Here is an 18,667-nt window from a genome sequence, read left to right on the forward strand (position 1 = left end):
AGTTTAAAAAATAGCAGTAGTGTGTTTGGGTTATACTGAAATGAGTTCTGGCTCAGAAATAGGGTAAACCTTCAGCAGATTCATTTTCAACCTTGCTCCTTGTGGTAACCTGGCACATTAGACTGCCCATTCTATTCACTTCAGTGAGTGGTGGGTGATCTCCTCTGTTGTTTTACTGCCAGGTAGTAAAGCAGAAAATTACCACTCAATGTTGAATTCTCACCAGATTTCCCTGTCTTTTGCCCGTTGTCTCTGTTTTCTGTATCACACATTGTAAACTGATCCCTGTTCATATTCAAGTTACTTGTTCACCCAGTGTGAAAAAGGCAGTATATCTGTATGCGTGAAAGCAGTGTGTTTGCACTAAGGGAAAGGAGTAATATTCCATTCTGAATGTACTGGAAAAGTTCACTAACCCCACCTGTATGAAATTGATGTACCAAGTCTGGACTGCAGAAATGTACAAAACCTACTCAAAGTCATATATCAAAGTTGGGTATTTGAGTCTCAATAGATCTCTTGGTTTCATTTTCTCCCCTGCCTACTATCACAAACTTGCTGACTCCATCAGTGAGGTAGTAACCAGGGATTTCTATTTTCATGATTTCCCAGCACTCTTTATAAGAGTAGGACATTCCACTAAGAAAGTGATCACTCCTTGCTACCTCCCACAATTTTGTAATATCCATGATGAAAATATTTGCTTATTATCTTGATGTCCAAAATGTCATTGCCAATGTTGATCCTCCCAGTAGTACAGACAGGCAGTGATCAAGGATAGAGCCTTTATCTATAATTTCTGCTTTTATTTTCTGGTAAGGATAACACAGTCCCTTTTGGAATTAGTTTTTTATGTGACACTTTTTGTCATTTTCCAGCTGTAATGAAGGTTTTCTGCCATTTTCAGGATTTCCTAGCATTCTTTGTAAGAGGAGGATATTCTGCCCATCAAACACTTTTCCTTCTCGGGCAGTCAACTTACTTCCATTCAGTTCTAAGGTGACTTATGAGGCCAATGTGGGACTTGTAGGATGTACGGGTGGAAGATAGAACTGGGCTCACTGAAAAATAGTCCAGACCCGGAGACTAACCCTGACCACCAACTAATGCCTTCATTTTAAAAAAATGGCAAAGACAAAGCTGGAATAAGTCTTTAAAAATTTGCATCTGTAAAGCATGAGTAAACAGATTTAAACCTTTAAATAGAAAATTAAGGAAGGTCATCAGTACAAAACACTGGAGTGATTTCAGCAAAATTGCAGGTTACAATGGGATGACCTTGGGATTGTAGGGCAAATAAATTATGATCAATGAAAAAAGCTCCTTTTGCTTCTTGTGTTGTTATGATTAAGAATGCTCTATTATTGACAACATAATTTCACCACAAGCTCTCCCAAACCCTTACCCTGGCTCCTTTAAACCAGTTCCTTTCCTGTCTCTCATCTTTCTGGACAAATGCACCTGAACCTCTGGCAGTAACTTTGAGTAATTGGAAATTCCCACAGAATCCTTCTGTAACAAATAGTCTGATTGTTCTGTTTTTCTTGCATTAGTGGCAGTCAAACGGCAATATCAAGATCTTCTAAAGCAAATGTACTCCCTGGTAGATTAGCCACTTACTGAGCTTGATGGAATCTGAAATAGAATTGGCTCCAGTGCAAACAGGTGTTGAACATTAAAACAGTGCTGCTAACATCCCTGGTGGTGCTTTCTTTTTTATTTTACAGTTGGGAGTGCTACTCTTTGTTCTGAATTACTTTACCTCCTTATTGGAAATCACTTCATAGGCAGCATTTCATCTGGTAGACTGGTGCTTTTATGCTACAGTAGATTGCTTTTGTGCTGAATCACTGTCCTGAAACCTTAAACTGAAGCCGCCTTTGTGTTTACAATGAGTTTGGCTGACTAAATGTCTGATAGGTTTTATTGCTCTGTTTTACACTGTAGGAGCAAAGAGGGTAACAATTGTCATCTGTAACCCAGCAATGATTGAAATGATTTCTAATGGTCACCATTTTGCTTGACCCAAGCTGTTGCTATCCTTTATGTGAGTTTTTATTATTTGCCTATTTTGGATGTTTATTGAGAAATATCACTCTCTTTATAAAATTGCCCCTAAAAATCACAGTCAGTAGATCCCACTTGAAACACTAACTCTTCTAGAGAATGCATGGTCAGTGTCCTGAAATACCCATTGGTGTGCAAGTACTTCAATTCCAACATGACAAGGGTTTTGGTAGGATTTTAAGAAGCTGGAAGGGGGGAATATTATGTTGGTTAGTTGGGGGTGCAACAGACATACACCAAATGCTTTCCAAGTTTGAGGTCATTGTCAGCGATGTATGGTTCAAGTGAGGTGTGTGCATTCAAATGAAAGACCAAGCAAGTACTCAGAGCAGGTAACGGAGGCCTAGAAGGAGACAAAGAACAAATGTTACAATGAAACTCGTATACAGAGACCCCTGGATGAAGAGGAGGGAGCTCTTACAAACTGTTCCCACCCTGCTAGTGGATTACGAAGGCAGAAGTATCTTCCTTGATAATTATTCTGACAATAAGGATGACAAGGAGAGGATAATCACAGCAAAGACCATAGAAGAACTCCTGAACAAGTTCAAAACTTGAATTCCTCTGCCTCACCCCTACCACCCCGCCCCCCCCACCCCATTCTCATCTTCGACCAGTACATATATTGTCACCTGGAATGTCAGTGAGGATTGGTGCCAGATTGTTCACAGGACCTTGGGATATTGAAGGCATTGTGAGTGGATGCAGAGGCTCAGATAACTTGGTGGGGGAGAAGGCTTTCCATCATTCTAGAACTGTGAGCCCGAGAACAATTGACTATGCAATTGAATAGGTGAATGTTGTCTGAATGTCCCTCCCTGTGGAGGCAGAGCTTACACTCTATCAGGACTCCAGCAACTGACATGTACAACCTGAACTTTGATAACAGTACTATTGGAACAAAGCCAGTAACATAACAAAGATGTAGAGTCGTTGCTTTTTTGGTGAAGGCTTTCTGTTTGGATCTTGGTGCGATAGCTGGCACAGCTCTTCTGTGAACTCATTGATGATTTAAACTTTTCGCACTACAGTCTTCACGAATTCATAGGCCTGTAGATTCTCAAGGCGGGGTGTAGAGTAGAAGGGTGGCACTAGTTAAATCTTGCAAGTGACATCATCCTCAGATATTGATTCTTCCTTCACTTCCTCCATTTTGTACTGTTCCTCTTCCATTGCAATGAGGAACAAAGGAGCACCAATTGACAATCCCATGACGCTCAGGACACCTTACCATGGCTTCAGGCAAAGGTGCCCTTAGGATCTCATGGGCCCTCCGGTTGTTCGATGCCATCCTGTTCAGGTAGAAAGCAGAAACACTTTGACACAAAGATCTTTTTTGCTCTAGTTACACCTCCATTTTACGTTTGCTTCAACTAAGCCAAAGCATTAACGGAAAGGAGGATCATAAATAGTCATTGCAGTGCTAGCAAGACCTTATGTTAGAGATGGCACAATGGCACTGCATGTACTACAACTGTTTCACAACTCCAGTCACCTACATTTGATTCTGAACTCTGATGCTGCTGTTCTGCGAAGAGCTGATGAAGCATGCAGTTATCAACAAACAAATGATATGGTGTGGACAGAAAGTTGGACATGTCCTGGTTGTTTATCTTTGTGTATATGATTGAATATTAAGCAGAGGTGAACATAAAAGCTTCTTATAACAAGATCAGGATATGTTTAGTCTGTTGTGAACATGGTTGCAACCCAATTCTGATGGATGTAAATCTTCACAGCTGGAAAATTTCTGGATTTGAGCCAATGATCCCAGTAATTTGCATTCATGTGAACTCTGGGTCCAGGTTCCCTTTTGTCTTCACTCACATATGTCACAGGCAGAAAGACCCAAAGGCAATAAGAGGCAGCTAATTCATTGCCCAAAACAAACTAAATGCCTTCGCAGACTACACACTTGAGGCTCTTTCAGCGTGGTCATATTGCTGGGTCTTGTACTTATACACTGGTCAGGAGACTCTAACTCTTTCGTTTGATTGAGATTGCTTTTCTTTGCCTTGAGTCATTGTCTTTTGCTTCATTTGCTGCCTCTCTACTCTCCCCTCTTTGTTGAGCTGTACCCAACTCAGTTATTTGTGCAGATGTTGACACATTAACAGCTCTCCCAGAGCAAAATCAGCAACAATGCGTGAGCTGTATGGTATTTAACAAGAAGTGAGACAATCAATGATTCATCATAAAGCTAAAGGAATCATAAAACATTTGTCCTCAGGGCTCCTTATTTCATGCTTACGAACCTGTCTGCTGCCCCTTTGGAAGCAGGACAACACAGAGGAATCAATAAATGTCATTATATTGCAGAAATCTTTCAATTCAATGTAGAGTGAACTATATTTCACAGTTAAACATTAATTGTGCCTGTATTCCATGTGGAGCATGGATTCATCTCAACACTTCAATGGTATGTTACACTTATAGTAAATGTACCTATATTGATTTGTAGAGCTATAGAGTTAAACAACATGGAAACAAGCCCTACAGCACAACTCGTCCATGCCGACCAAGTTGCCTACCTGAGCTAGTCCCATTTGTCTGTGTTTGGCCCATAACCCTCCTAAACCTTTCCTATCCATCAACTTGTCTAAATGTCTTTTAAGTTTTGTAATTATACCCACCTCTACTGCTGGCAACTTGTTGCATTTACCCACCACCCTCTGTGTGAAAAACTTGTCTTTCAGGTCCTCTTTAGATCTTTCCCCTCTCACCTTAAAGCTATACCTTCTAGTTTTAGACTCCCCTGCACAGGGAAAAGACTGACTATTTACCTTATCAATGCCCATTACGATTTTATATACCTCTATAAGGTCACCCCTCAGCCTCCTTCACTCCAAGGAAAATTGCCACAGCTTATCCAGTCACTCCAGTCCCTCCAGTCCCAGTAACATACTTGCGAATCTTTTCTGCACCTTCACCACTTTAATGGCATCCTTTCTGTAGCTAGGCGACCAGAATTGCGCTCAACACACCAAGTGTGGTCTCCCCAACGTCTTATACAGCTATAACATCACATCCCAACTCTTGTACTTAGTGCCCTGACCGATGAAAGCAAGGATGCCAAATGCTTTCTTTACCACCCTGACCATCTGTTTTGCCATTTTCAGGGAATTATGTACTTTTACCCCTAGGTGTCTCTGGTCTACAACACTCCCTTGGGCCCTGCCATTTACTGTGCACATCCTGCCCTGGTTTAACTGCCCAAAATGCAACACTTTACATTTGTCTGAGTTAAATTTCTTCAGCCATTCCTGTTTTAATCTTCGATAGCCTACTTCACTATCCATGATACCACCACTTTGTCTAACTTCAAACCAGTTTGGGTGCATGTTTTGTACATCAAAACACACAATGAAATGCATCTTTTTGCATTACTGAGACTGTGCTGGGGGCAGCCTGCAAGTGTTGCACTCTTCCAGCGCCAACATGGCATGTCCACGGCTCCTAACCTGTATGTCTTTGGAATGTGGGAGGAAACTGGAGCACCCAGAGGAAACCCACGCAGTCACGGGGAGAACGTACAATCTCCTTACAGACAGTGGCGGAAGATAATTCTCAACTTTTCAATTTGACACTGACTCTGCCATAGATGCACATTGACTCTGCGCATCCTATTATTATTTTCTAAATGTTTCATTGCAACTTCCTTAATAATATTCTCCCACTTACCCTTCTACTGACAACAAGCTGCTCTGCATTTCCTGCTTTCTCTCTCCATTCTTTCATAAGCAGTGGAGTTACATTTGCGACTTCTTTCCATTGTACAATACTAGATATAAAATAACCCTAACCCTCATTGGTTACCCAACATATTGATCTAGAAAACCACCTTTTATACAGTTCATGAATTTGTCCTCCACGTCACTACTCTAATTTGGTTTGCTAGCCTAAGTGTAGATTAAAGTCCCCCCTGATTATTTTAACAACCTTGTTACATAATACACTAGTTAAATTACTGGAGGAATCTACACAGGCCTTGATTATGGATTTGAAGGCAGGAGTTCAAATCCCACTGTAGCAGCTGAGAAATTCACGCCTGGAAAATCTGGAATTAAAATGGAATATGCAATCACTAGAAAGCTGTAAAATTCTATCTGGTTCACAAATGTCCTGGAGGATCTGTCACCCTGACCTGATCCAGACCCACAAACATGATTGAAATGGCTACTAAGTTCAGGGGTAATTAGACACACCTTACCAATACCTTCCACATCCTATCAATGATGTTTTAAAAGCTAGCTTCACTTTATTATCTGGACACCTATTCACATGTCATTGTTTTTCTTAGAAAAGAAATACCTCTCAAGTGTGGAAAAAAATATTTCATCAGCAGGATAGTGTGTGTGATGAGATGGTATAAGGCACTTGACTTTTACCCATGTCCCTCACCAAACCAAAATAAATATAAACTTAACTTAATGGCAGAGTGTCCTGTAACCCAACATACTTCTTTCTGTAACCCATTTTTTTATCACTGAATAAATGTTTTTCCATCTATTGCTCATCAGTCGCAGTCTGTCTATGTTTTGAAACTTCTGTCTTAAAAGAGAATTGGGAATTGGCTCTCGGTGCATAACCCACTCATCTATTTGGTTTCTGAGTACATCAAATAGATGTATTTTCAGCTTAACAATGAAGATACAGGAGCCTGAGGGCACAGACCACCAGGGTTAAGGACAGCTTCTATCCCACTCTGAGAAGATGATTGAACGGTTCCCTTATACGGTGAGATGGACTATGACTTCACGTTCTACCTTGTTGTGACCTTGCACCTTATTGCACTGCACTTTCTCTGTAGCTGTGACACTTTACTCTGTACTGTTATTGTTTTTACCTGCACTACCTCAATGCCCTCTGTACTAACTCAATGTAACTGCACTGTGTAATGAATTGACCTGTACGAACGGTATGCAAGACAAGTTTTTCACTGTACCTTGGTAAAAGAGACAATAATAAACCAATACCACTACCAATACCAATACTTGATTACTTTGTGGTGCAGCTGCTTTCTTTACAAGAGCTACTTGCACCTTATTAATAGTATACCCCATTTGTCAAGTATTGGTACTAATTAATGGTACTGCACTTCAGCTCTGCCTCTGTAGAATCGGTGAACATCGTGATGCCCATCTCCCTCCATCTCCATAAGTATTGTAGTTACATTTACACAGTAGTGGAGCAGAGAAAGGAAAATGTGCAGTGTGACCAAAGTTTCCAAATTTATTGTTGGCTGCTGCACCTGTACTTGTTATCTTACCTTGTCATTATTGAACAGGAGGAACCTTTCCATTGAACTGGCAGAGAAAAGGCAGGAGCATCTGATAGCAGAAGGAACTCCAGCTGTGAATTGTCCATTCAAAAATGCAGTCATAGCACTCATGCTGCAGGCTGAATAGACAACACATTTCATCACTTATTTGAAACATCCAAGCCATTATAGTCATATGCATATGAGTTTGATACTCTTGCCAAATAAAACAGAACATGCAGTGATTGGTCATAAATCAAATCCCATAAGTAAAACAGCAATTTTTCCCTTATTAACCTGATTCTGACTCAGGGTGCTTTCAGGACTCATTCAAAAGCTTTCCCCGTGCAATATCTTTTTCTATCTTTTTCCCATTATTGAGCAATCCAATACCAGAGGGCATGCATTTAAGGTGAGTGGGGGTAGGTTCGGAACAGATGTGAGGGGTATGCTTTTTACTCAGAGAGTGGTGGATGCCTGGAATGCGTTGTCTGAGAGGGTGGTGGAGGCAAACTCATTGGGGGTTTTTAAGAGAGGCTTGTTTTGGCACAAGAATAAGAGGAAAATAGAGGGATATGGACATTCTGTAGGTAGGAGGGATTAGCTTTGTCGGCACAATGTTGTGGGCCAAAGGGCCTGTTCTGTGCTGTACTGTTCTAAGTTCTATGTTCTAATATGGTAAAGGAATGCCCTCTGTGTTTTAACCTGATGCTTTGTACCTTCTACATCCATCAACAAGCTCCTTCAATGCACTTATGAATGAGAGAAGGAGGTCAGATGGATGGCTAATGGTGCAACTCTTCTGCTGGGATACTAGAGTTCCCTGACCATGCAGCCACAAGATGCTCAGTGGGCAGATATGTGAAGCTAATTGGGCTTTATCCTGGGAAGCATTTACAACGTTGATGCCAGTTTTTATCCATCCTCAATAGTGCCTCAGTATAACCAGAGATCTTTCAAAGAGCAGACTACTTGTTCATTGAAATCAGTCTTATTTGACCCCTCATATATGAATGCAGAAGATTGCTCTACTTTAGACTGTAGACCACCAAATTTGAGAACTTGTTGAGCTTATTTCCTCGTCTGAGGCCTCTCCATTGTGGAGCAACATGAGGAAAGGTGGAGATTGCTTAAGCTTCCATTGCAAGTAAATTGGCAGGCAAGTTGCAGATGATTATTGGGAAATCTCAGTTGTATGCTCCCAAAATGCACAAACTGCCTATTGTACTCTGAACTGACAGGAGAAACTAATGTTGACTTAACAGTCTTCATTTGTACACATTGATTAGCAATTCAGGGTTGAAACATTAATTCCCGAACCCAAGGGAACTGAGACTAATGGGCTGATTTTAGCCTAACTGGCCTATTGGAAACCTGCATAGATGACTTCACACCTGAATCATTTGGAATGTAAAGCTAATGTTGCACCCAATCCTGTCAGCTTCTCAATGGGTTGGATTAGAATAATTGTGTAGTGCAGTAGTGGGAAAGTGTGTATGGATCCGGAAGAAATAGCGGAGGTACTTAATGAATACTTTACGTCAGTATTCACGACAGAAAAAGATCTGGGGGATTGTAGTGGGGACTTGCAGTGGGCTGAAAAGCTTGAGCATGTAGATATTAGGAAAGAGGAGGTGCTGAAACTTTTGGAAAACATCAAATTGGATAAGTTGCCGGGACTGGATGAGATGTACCCCAGGCTGCTGTGGGAGGCGAGGGAAGAGATTGCGGAGCCTCTGACGATGATCTTTGCATTGTCAATGGAGACAGGAGAGGTTCCAGAAGAAAAGAAACCAATGGAAAAGATCCTGAGAGGCAGTATTTATGAACATTTGGAGAGGTATAATATGATTAGGAATAGTCAGCATGGCTTTGTCAAGGGCAAGTCCTGCCTTACGAGCCTGATTGAATTTTTTGAGGATGTGACTAAACACATCGATGAAGGGAGAGCAGTAGATGTAGTGTATATGGATTTCAGCAAAGTGTTTTATAAAGTACCCCATGCAAGGCTTATTGAGAAAGTAAGGAGGCATGGGATCCAAGGGGGCATTGCAGTGTGGATTCAGAACTGGCTGGCCCACAGAAGGCAAAGAGTGGTTGTTGAAGGGTCATATTCTGCGTGGAGGGCGGTGACAAGTGGTATACCTCAGGGATCTGTACTGGGACCCTTGCTCTTTGTGATTTTTATAAATGACCTGGATGAGGAAGTGGAGGGGTGGGTTAGTAAGTTTGTGGATGACACAAAGGTTGGGGGTGTTGTGGATAGTTTGGAGGGCTGTCAGAGGTTACAGAAGGACATAGATAGGATGCAAAGTTGGGCTGAGAAGTGGCAGATGCAGTTCAACCCAGATAAGTGTGAAGTGGTCCATTGCGGTAGGTCAAATATGATGGCAGAATATAGTCTTAATGGTAGGACTCTTGGCAGTGTAGAGGATCAGAGGGATCTTGGGGTCCAAGTCCATAGGATGCTCAAAGCGGCTGCGCAGGTTGACTCCGTGGTTAAGAAGGCATATAGTGTATTGTCCTTCATCAATCGGGGAATTGAATTTAGGAGCCGAGAGGTATTGTTGCAGCTATTTAGGTCCCTAGTCAGACCCCACTTGGAGTACTGTGCTCAGTTCTGGTCACCTCACTACAGGAAGGATGTGGAAGCCATAGAAAGGGTGCAGAGGAGATTTACAAGGATGCAGCCTGGAATGCGGAGCATGCATTATGAAAGTAGGTTGAGGGAACTCGGCCTTTTCTCCTTGGAGCGACGGAGAATTTGAGGGGGGACCTGATAGAGGTGTATAAGATGATGAGAGGTATTGATCGGGTGGATAGTCGGAGGCTTTTCCCCAGGGCTGAAATGGTGGCCACAAGAGGACATAGGTTTAAGGTGCTGGGGAGTAGGTATAGATGAGATGTCAGGGGTAAGTTTTTTCCTCAGAGAGTGGTGAGTGCGTGGAATGGGCTGCCGGCAACAGTGGTGGAGGTGGATACGATAGGGTCTTTTAAGAGACTGTTAGATAGGTACATGGAGCTGAGAAAAATAGAGGGCTATGAGTAAGCCTTGTAATTTCTAGGGTAGGGACATGTTTGGCACAGCTTTGTGGGCCGAAGGGCCTGAATTGTGCTGTAGTTTTTCTATGTTCTATGTTCTATAGTTCCCTATAATTCTCCAAGGGCTTTCTGACCATTAGCAGGCAGATATGTTATCTCTTGGCCCACATGGATGAATGTGATCATCATAGGGGTTATTTGGGAAACCAGAAAGATCCCAGAGCAAATGTTATCCCATATGTGTGTTGAGATATGAGCATTTTGAGCACCAGAGGAGACCCTGCATAAGGAAATAACAATAAGCTGCCAACAAAGGAGGTATCAGGGCAGGTGACAAACTACTTGATCTGAGTGATTAGTTTTAAGGAATTACATTAAAAAGGTAAAGAAATAGACAAGATGTTCAGGAGGGGAGTTGCAAGGCTTATAGAGGAGAGGTTTCTGGGGGCAGTCATCAAAAGCAGAGTGAAGGGAAAGGACAGAGTTAGTGGTGCATAATGTCTCAGAAGGTTGCAGGACCGATGGAAATAACAGAGAACCAAAGAAAAACTCCATGAAGGGATCTGAACACAAAAGTGTGAACTTTTGGGAACAGAGGAGAGAAAGTTAGAGCTCAAATTCTAACTGGGGTTGCAGGGCCAGTGGCAGACTTGTCACAATCAAGCTTGAGCGATTTCACTATCCAGACAAAACTGATGGCTAATGGCATCTTACTGCTGGATGGGAGCGAGTGAACATTGCATGAGGCTGGTACAGGAGTCCTGAAGTTAGCAGTAATGAAAGATAGTAGATCTAGAGGAGAAGAGGTTATCAAGACAAAAATTAAAGTTTGGAGAAAAGGGGGTTCAAAGCCCTTGCAGGTCGATAGGGTTGTTAAGAAGGCATATGGTGTGTTGGCCTTCATTAGTTGGGGTACTGAGTTCAAGGGCCACCAGGTGATGTTGCAGCTCTATAGAACGCTGGTCAGACCACACTTGGAGTATTGTGTTCAGTTCTGGTCGCCTCATTATAAGAAGGATGTGGAAGCTTTAGAGAGGGTGCAGAGGAGATTTACTAGGATACTGCATGGATTGGAGAGCATGTCTTACGAGGACAGGTTGAGTGAGCAAGGGCTTTTCTCTTTGGAGAGAAAGAGGATAAGAGATGACTTGATAGAGGTGTACAAGATGGTAAGAGGCATAGATTGAATGGACTGTCATAGACTTTTTCCCAGGGCGAAATTGGCTAGCATGAGGGGGCATAATTTTAAGGTGATTGGAGGAAGATATAAGCGAGTTATCAGAGGTAAGTTTTTTACACAGAGAATGGTGGGTGCATGGAACGCACTGCTGGCAGAGGTTGTGGGGGCAGATACATTAGGGACATTTAAGAGACTCTTAGATAGGCACATGAATGATTGAGAAATGGAGGGCTATGTTGGAGGGAAAGGTTAGATAGACCTTAGAGCAGGATAAAATGTCGGCACAACATCATGGGCCAAAGGGCCTGTACTGTGCTGTAATGTTCTATGTTCTATGTTCCATGTTCTAGAAACCTAAAAGAAATTTAGCTGAATTCAACATTTTGGCTATCTCTTGGGCCCTTGGCACAGGAGTCATCCATCCACTGAATACCCTGCTGTGAGTAACTTAACACTCAAAATGTTCCATTTTCACCGAGCGTGTGAAGGGTGAGATTTGGTGATTAAATCAGTTATGTCACTGTTTTGCAGAGCTCTTCATTTATTAACAATAACTTAATAACATCCACCAGCCACTGACAGCACTTTATTTGGTTTGAGTTACAGCGGCACAGATTTGGAGGATTTCCAGAGGGAAATATGGTGTACATTTTCTTTTGGTCTTTTAGCCAATTCATGGCAGATCATAACTTTTCAATATATCCAAGTATTTTGTGTGAATGCAGAAGGTGACATCAGATGGAGCGGCATACTGTTTGACATTCACTGGAAGGAGAACCCTTGAGATAGAAATCTAGTGGAATCTGTGGGGTCAATAAGAATGTCTCTGTCACTTTAGCATTTCTTTTTGCATTAACTCAGTTTGCACTACTATACTTTGCATCATTCTGTTGTTTTTGCACTTGTCGCTGTATGTATTATTGTATTCATTATTACCAAGTACACCGTTTACACTGTGAACTTCACGTGAACAAGGAATTTCATTGCACCCTGGTGTATATGACAATGAACTAATCTGAATCTGAATCTGAATGCACTGTACATCTAAGTACTCCTGCTGATCTGTCTTTGCCATTCACTTGCCCATTCTTAACGGAGAATTCCCAGATTCTCTCTATGAGCCCTTCTGTAATGTGTATGAGTACACTTAAGGACAAAATTCTTTTTTTCCATGTTTTTCCTTCTTTTATCCTGATTTGGTTGTCTGTCACACCAGAATAATCCACTGGTCTCCCATTCCAGCAGCTTCCCGAACTTGCTTTTGTTGCCTATGGGGATAATGGGAGGGGGAAGCAGGAGAAACCAGGATTGGGGATTGTTCAGTCAGCTTTGGGTCAGTAGTCCCCTGAGTCAGTGGGTTATTGGCTCCAGCATTACTGCAAAGTGTGACTAATACTGGATCTGCCATCCAATAGGATGGGTATTAAAAGAAGGTTTTGATTGGTACTACTGAAGTAAGATAAGGAGAATTGTTATCTCAGTATACTAGCCACCAATTATTCCTCAACCTATGCCAATAAAACAGACTTTTTCAGTTTCTTAGCATTGCTGTATGCAGATCTGCTTCCAAGTTTCTTACATTACAATAGTGGCCAGACTTCAGAAGTATTTATTTGTCTGTAAAGTGCTTTGCGATGCTCTATGAGTCTGAAAGGCCTATAAAAATTCTTTGTTTTAGTCAGGAAACAGGGTACCACAAAGCCAGTGACACTGGGTTAATGATCTTTGTAATCATAGTGAACAAATTGATCTTTAGAAGTCCTCTTTTGTTTTGCATGTATTGAGGAGAATGTAACCAGATTCCTTTACAGTGACCTACCTTTATCTAGAAGACACCTGATCCCTCCATCAATTAAACTAAGACCTAATTTCCTGAACTGCATTCTCCCTAAATAATTGTTTCAATCACTGGCAGAGTAAACTTAGTTTTCTACAGTTGGCAGGGTTGCAAGAACTGATTCTATAGCCATTGTTTAACACCAACAAGGTTTCTTAAAACTATGACAAAACTATTTTTGAAATCTTTTATCCAAGTCCTGGACTCTAGTGAGTTTCATGAATCATAGGCAGTATTTTGAACACTAGTAAAATGTTATTTTATTACTTTTAGTTTGAGGTTATGAGCTGACTGTTTCAAAAATGTCAGTAGAGTAAATCCATTGTGGCAAATGGATGAAAGTCCTGCAGTCCTTCAATATATGTGCATTTTCTCAATAAGAGTCGCAGTACTATATGCACAAGATTGTTTCCAACTTTTTCACTATGTTAGTTTGTTCGTATCACTATTGCTGCTGAACGAGAACTCTAGAGTTTCTTATGTAACACTATAGTAACAGCAGTATTTCAATAAGGAGTACACCAGTTCAAGAAAGTGGATGGCTCCTCACAAGGGACACAGTGTAACCATTTCCATTGACCTGAGGTAGCCTTCCATCAGCATCAACAGGTCACCACTGACCAGAAAGTTAACTGGACCAACCGCTTAAGTGAAGATCAATTCTGGATATCTGTGATAAGTGATTCACCTCACTTCTGAAAGCCCTTCCATCGTCTATGATGGAATGCCCTCCATTTGTTTGGATTCGGACAACATCAGCAGCACTTCAGAAACTCACACAATCAAGGACAAAGCAGCCCTCTTCGTTCTTACCAGATACGTGACTTAAACGTTCACTCCTTCCCTCACTGGCACACCAAAGCCAGTCTGTCAACACATGGATTAAACGTTGCCAGTCTGTAGCAATGGCCCACACTCACTGTGGCAAACAGAGTGCAGCCCTCAGCCCCTCGGCCTCCGATGCCCCACTCTCCCCACTCAACATCAGACCACACCGGCAGCTTCTCCACACCAAGCTGTGGGTGTTTCATTGCTATAGCAGCGCAGCAGCAGGCAGGGATTCACACCAGACTCCTGGCATCCAGGTTCCCAACACTGAATTGGGGAAGGCAGGAGTTTGTTCCAGGTTCCTGGCACCGTAACTCTCTGCATTGTAATGCTGATTCCATTGGTGTTCTGTTCCTGGAAACACATCCTGAACACTGAGCGAGACCCTAGTGTATATGACCCAGCAATGAGACCTCAATGTAGTTGTCCAAGTTTGTAGTCTGTGAATGTATTCATTACTTATTGGAAATAATGTTTGAAGTGTCCATTTTGATCAGATTATCACAGGAAGAGTATAACTGAGATTATTATAGTGAAACGTGATGATGGATGTATTTCTGATGTTGACTATTTTTGAATAATCACAGAACCACAGGGAGTTAAGCTGAGAGGTTGCAAGTTCTTCGAGGAGCTCAGATAATTTCAAAGAGGTTTGAGGAGATCAAGCAGACTGAGGAAACCAGTCAATAGATTGAATCTGTAATGAGTGTAAATGAAGATTGTTCACACACATTGTTGTGTATTTATGTACAATATATAAATAATTCATGTGGTTACAGAATGGGATGAAATCATCATGATGTGAGCACCATATGTTGTTGGAGTGGAATAAAGTGCTCACCTTTGTTTAAAGCCACTGGTGTCCTGTGGGTGTTATTGCGGTTGGAGTATATGAGCACTCCAGCACTCCAAGGTCTACTGCAAAATACATTATATCTACCCAGAAGAACTGTGGGAGTGCTTTAACCACAAGGACTGCAGTACTTTGTGGTTTGCCACTACTTCTTCAAGGGCATCTAGGGATGGACAATAAATACCAGTACAACAACATTTCCTTTAAATCAATTTAATTGGGATCATCTCACTTGCAAGTCAAATAATGTCAAAGTAATTTCTTCCCATATATACAGATACAAAATGGTTCTAGAGGTGCCTGTTGAAATGGGTCAATATTAATATGAAATGAACTAAATTCTATCTCCTGAACTTCTTGAGAATTTTATTTGTTGAGTTTACCCAGGATTTTTTTAAAGTGAGCATTGATTTGATTTAAGGTATATGGATTTGTTGCCTCTGACTTTGGTAAGAAATGGGAACTGAGTTTGTTGTCATAGTGTTGACTTTTTCTAGTTGTCTCCCTGATTTTTACAATGAAATAGATTGCTCAGTGCTGTAGCCCCTCCAGTGGTTAATACCACAAAAGCTTATTCTCAAATGTGTTTTTTGGTGTGGCCTTGTTTTGTTTTAAGCTGCACACTGGAGTGGTAAACATACTGAGCTTGTGGTGTGGTGTATAAAAATAACATTAAAACAGAACTGGACGTCTCAACCACCCAGCCTGTTGTCTTCAGAAAGTCCAACTATTTATTACATTTTGGGCAGATGTATTGCTTACCATTGTCGAGCTTGCATGCTAATTGTTAGCATTACGTAAAATTTTATATCCCTGTTTACAAACTACAGTAAATGGTTTGTAACAGAATGTTCTTTGTAAAATACAAACTATTATATGTTTACATTATTTTATGTGAGAAGATAAATATTGATTGTGCCCATAATCCAGTCTATTCTTCTAACTGTTAGCTCTTTTTATATTTTAGATCAATACTAAATTGTAGTAGTATTGCAAATTAACACTTCATAAATCTGTGTTAAGTGTACCAGATTTGAAAGACTGAGAGGGATAGCTGGTCAGAGCTTCACTGATATAGATGGCATAAATGGAGAACCTGCAGCTATCTCAACAGTAAAGTCTCCAAGATTCGTTCTTGCTCAGTATTGAGCTATCTCCTTTCTGTTGAAATAAAAGCAGCAAAGCTGTAACTCACCATAGGAAGGACAAATATCAAGTGCCTTTTGAACCTCAGTCAATAACCATCCCTCACAAATATGGGTGGCTTTATTGCATGGAAAGAGGCCATTTGGTTCATTGAGGATCAAATTAAGGAAGTAGGACTCGGGAAACTTGCAAGATAAAGTAGCTTGTTATGAAGAGTAAACAATTAGACTGAGCACAGTACATGGTTAGCTTCTGCACCATTATTCCTCACGACTAGGGAATCCTATAGGATTCCCACATGGATACTGTTGGCCAAGTTTATTTTATAATGTAAGCAGAAAGTGATGGAAAGACTCAGCAGATCAGGGCTTCAGATATTTGGATCACTGGAATCTCTTCTGAGACAGAGGTGACCTGTACAAGAAGGACAAGTTGCACTTAACAGGAGGCGGTCCAATATCCTGGCAGGGAGATTTGTTGGTGCTACTCGGGATGGTTTAAACTAGTAACACAGGGCAGTGGGATCCAACGAAACAGTGTAGTCCAGGAGGGGAGAGAGAAGCAGATGTAATCTATTGGGTACAACAGTCAGAGATGGGTGGTGAAGCATAAAGGGCTGGTCAGCTTACCTGAATTTACTTTAATGCAGGGAACCTTGCAAGTAAAATGGATGAGCTGAGAGGACGGATCAGCATGTGGGATTATGATATTGTCACAATCATGGAAGTGTGGCTGAGGGAAGAGCAGAAAGGGTACTTCAATGTTTCTGGGTATAGTATTTTCAGGCTTGACTGGAGGGGGTTCCAAAAGGAGATATTTTGCTCCACTGATCATAGAGAGCATTACAGCAGTACTGAAGTAGGATATCCAAACAGAGGAGATGACAGAAGCAGGTGCAATCACAGTATTTAAAAAACATTTGGGCAGGTGCATGGATAGGAAAGGAATAGAGGGATATGGGTCAAATACAGGAAAATAGAATTAACGTAGATAGGCATCTCAGTTGGCATGGACGAGTTGGGCTGAAGGGCCTGATTCCATTCTGTACAATTCTATGAATCTATGACTCTCTACGACTCTATTGTCCGAAGTGCTGGTATGAAAATGAAACATTTACCTGAGGTCCCATTTGCTCTCTCAGGTGGATGTAAAAGATCCCACAGCAGAGAAGAGGAGGGTAGTTTACCCAAGCATGATTTCCAATACTTATCCCACATCTAGCAACGCAACAACTAGTACCTAGTCATTACCACATTGGTGTTTGGATAACTTGCCTTTTTGGAAATTGGCCCTGATTTCCCACATTGCAACACTTCAAAAATAATTTGCAGGTTGCAGATTGCTTCAGGATGTCCTAATGATTTGAAAGATACCATATCAACATGTCTTTTTTTTCATTTTATGATAGCTGAGTCATGCCTTCAGGACCTGCTTTCATAATGGATATTTTTCTGAAGTTTCTATTTGACGTGAGATTCCAGCCTTGCTCCAATGCAGTCCTCGGGAACTGAACATTTTACATGCTATAAGAAGGTGATTATTTCAAGATTAACATGTTACCTTTCAAATTGCTTGCTACATAAGTAGAAACTGGATGTTTTAGAGTACTGAATATGTTACACCTCACCATACCATTTTAGTCATTATTTTTGCTTTTTTTCCTTCCAGGTTTGTGTGCTTCTGAAGATGCCAAATGATGCAGAAGTAAAAGTCCTTTGCTGAAATACTTTTCTCAATAGGTGATCCTTTCTCATTCATGGGCAATGGGTGTCACTGGCAAAAGTGGCATCTATTGCTCATCCTTAACTGTCCCGGAAAAGCTGATCATCTTTTGAGCCACTGCATCCAGTTAATAATAGTGTGGTTTTATTCTTTTATTCCATTCTGAGATTTGATACAACTTAGTGGCTTGCTGACAAAGGTATTTAGTTGGCTGAATGGCTGTAATATTTTGATGCAATGCCACTCCGGTGTGTTTTTAGAATTTCATGATGATGGTGTGGAACTCAAGGCACAAATAAGATATCTTTATTAGTACATCGAAACACAGTGAAATGCATCTTTTGCATAGTGTTCTGGGGGCAGCCCGCAAATGTCACCACGCTTCCAGTTCCAACATAGCATGCCCACAACTTCCTAACCCATATGTCTAGGAATGCGCGAGGAAGCCAGAGCACCTGGAGGAAACAGACAGAATAGGATGTCAGAATTTCCCTCCTCAATGCACATTAACAAACCAGTTGGAATGTTTCCAACTATCCAGCAACATCAGGGTTAATTTTACTACAGGTTAAACTGTGAGAGGCATTTTAGGAAACAGAGAAGGCTAAGGCTACTGACCTTATAACTGAGCTCAATCTCTAATCACCATTCACACTACATCATAATGATTAGAAGCAAGAAAAAGCGTAAGTCTGTCTCTCACATCTTTAATCTGGAACACTGAGACAAACT

At 41.3% G+C, this 18,667-nt stretch overlaps 1 long non-coding RNA gene across 1 annotated transcript in view; it reads left to right on the top strand.

Annotated features, from left to right (window-relative positions):
- The window catches only part of LOC127568874 (uncharacterized), a 44,890-nt gene extending 26,879 nt beyond the window's left edge, over window positions 1–18,011 (top strand). Inside the window, exons 2-3 of the long non-coding RNA XR_007956097.1 lie at window positions 17,622–17,746; window positions 17,882–18,011. This is a non-coding gene — a long non-coding RNA (uncharacterized LOC127568874). The remainder of the gene's footprint in view (window positions 1–17,621; window positions 17,747–17,881) is intronic.
- Window positions 18,012–18,667: the final 656 nt, after the last annotated feature.

This window comes from Pristis pectinata, chromosome 3, assembly GCF_009764475.1.
Source record: "Pristis pectinata isolate sPriPec2 chromosome 3, sPriPec2.1.pri, whole genome shotgun sequence".
Lineage (NCBI taxonomy): Eukaryota > Metazoa > Chordata > Chondrichthyes > Rhinopristiformes > Pristidae > Pristis > Pristis pectinata.